The sequence below is a fragment of the Penaeus chinensis genome, chromosome 13 (genome assembly GCF_019202785.1).
Source record: "Penaeus chinensis breed Huanghai No. 1 chromosome 13, ASM1920278v2, whole genome shotgun sequence".
Taxonomy (NCBI): domain Eukaryota; kingdom Metazoa; phylum Arthropoda; class Malacostraca; order Decapoda; family Penaeidae; genus Penaeus; species Penaeus chinensis.
The window spans coordinates 11,966,376-11,968,875 of record NC_061831.1 but is presented as its reverse complement, the minus strand read 5'-3'; the positions used below and the strand labels follow the sequence as shown (position 1 = coordinate 11,968,875).

Below are 2,500 nucleotides of genomic sequence, written 5' to 3'. Positions count from 1 at the left end.
CTTTTACACATGCACATGCATATATCCTCATAACAAGGTAATGACCGTAATAATGGTGACAGTAATATTTGCAATGATTTGACGATAATGATGATGGTGATTTTGATGATGATGATGATGAATGATGATGATTTTCATCATAATAATGATAATGATGATAATGATAACAATGATAAGGACAATAATACCAATAATCATAATAATGATAATAAGATAATGATAATGATGAAGATTCTGATCAAGATTATAATGATAACAATGATAAGGACAATAATACCAATAATCGTAATAATAATAATAAGATAATGATAATGATGAAGATTCTGATCATGATGATAATGACAATAATAGTAATAATAATAATAATAATGATAATAATAGTAATAATGATAATAATAATAATAATGATAATAATAATAAGGATAATAATAATAATGATGATTATAATAATAATAGTAATAATGATAATGTTAATAATAAGATAAAAGTAGTAATGATAGTAATAATAAAAATAAAACAAATAATATTAATAATATTAATAATAATAATAATAATAATAATAATGATAATAACAATACTAATAACAACAACAGCAACAATATAATTATATTAATGATACTAGTAATAGAAATAGTAATAATGATGACGATAATGATTACAATGATAGTGATAAAACAGCAATCATAATAAAAATAATAATAATAAATATAATTATAATGTTTAGCATGACCATAGTAGTAATAGAAAAATATCAAGAACAGCAAGACAAAAGGGCAGAAATACAAATGCAAATCCAGTTCTTCACCTCACGCTAATCCAGTGGTGGCTATGCCTAAGCAGGTGTAAACAGTATGTGGTTAAATGAACTAAAATTCCCTAGATAAGTTGCTTATGACTACAATGGATGCGGTGTGGAGTTTCGCTTGAAAATTATTGCTTTAGTTAATGTTATGTAATCTACGATATCACCTTGCGAAATTAGAGGATTGTATGTATGTATGTGTGTATGTTCGTGTTTCTTTATGTCTGTATATGTCTTGCGCAACGTTTCCATTTCCTAATTCGCAGATCTGAATATATAAATACTTGCAACCATTTCCGTTATTTGGAGCATATAATCATATGAAACGTGCTGAACAAACATACAAACGCAAGAAAAAAAAAAAAAATTAAAACTCCCTTGCGTGTCCTTGGCACTACACAGCCCAATAGAAACCTAGAATCGAGCATCTGCGGTTCACAGAGATGAAACCAGCCTCTCGTATACTGGAAGCTCCTACTCGAGGGAATCCACTCTATAAAGGCTACTCTTGAAGGGGATTACAGAGGGAAACTCAACTCGATACGTACTCAAGGCCTGTATTCAATTTCTTCAACGAGAAATGACTTCCGTGTCTCTTGTTGTATTGGTATTCCCCGCTTTATCAACATTTCTAATTCCACTTCGCTTTTTTCTTGTATATCTGTGTATCAGTTTATCTCTGTCTATCTGTCTATCTTTCTGTCTATCTATTTATCTGTATATTTAACTATCTGTCTATCTGTCTATCTACAGCTCTATTTATCTATCTATATATTTGCTATCTATATATCTATGTCTATCTATCTATCTATTTGCTATCTATATATCTATTTCTATCTATATATATATTTGCCATCTATATATCTATTTCTATCTATATATCTGTTTGTTATCCATGTATTTATTTACACAAGGATGAACTATAAGAAAGGATAATTGAATGCAAGGAAAGAAGGAATGTTATTCAGCTTGAGCTGTTCTGTCGGTTTTTTTCCACACATGTTTTTGTTAGGTTTAGGCCTAAACAAACCTAAAACGTATTTGTTTAGAATGTAGAGCCCGCAGTTTCATTTAGTTTTTGCCAACTTTCCCGAAAACAAACATTTGGTAGGAACTGTTTATTTTATTTTCTCAACCATTTCGCAGACTAACACGAAAGCGTCTATGGCCTACCGGCTATTTACACGGGGAAAATCCTTGGAAGATGGTTGTTGATACAACCATCGACAGTATCAAAGTTTATTGTTATCGCTATTTTATCGTTACACATAATCTAAACACATTTATACATACAAAGATACATACATACGTACATATGTACAGAGGCCCTATATATATATATATATATATATATATATATATACACACACATATATATATATATATATATTTATATATATATATATACATATATATATATATATATATATATATATATATATATATATATATATATATATGCTTTACTGTGATAATTATCGTCCTCAACCCGGTTACTATCACTCCCACTGGTATCATTTTTATCAGTCTATATTATTTAATTACAGTATCGTTTACCCTTGGGCTCCACTCCCCTCCCAGTTTTGTTTTTAGTTTAGTTTTGAGTAGTGAAAAAATGCAGTGTGGAGGCCGTAGAGTTTAAAAGTTATTTTTTCCTCGTATTTTTATATTTCTTCGTTATTATTATATTCTACTTAG

General features: G+C 28.7%; 1 protein-coding gene across 1 annotated transcript in view; it reads right to left on the bottom strand.

The window, feature by feature from the left end:
- Positions 1 to 2,500, bottom strand: part of LOC125031925 (dopamine receptor 4-like) — a 274,830-nt gene that overhangs the window by 97,992 nt on the left and 174,338 nt on the right. The gene's annotated exons all lie outside the window — the stretch shown is intronic.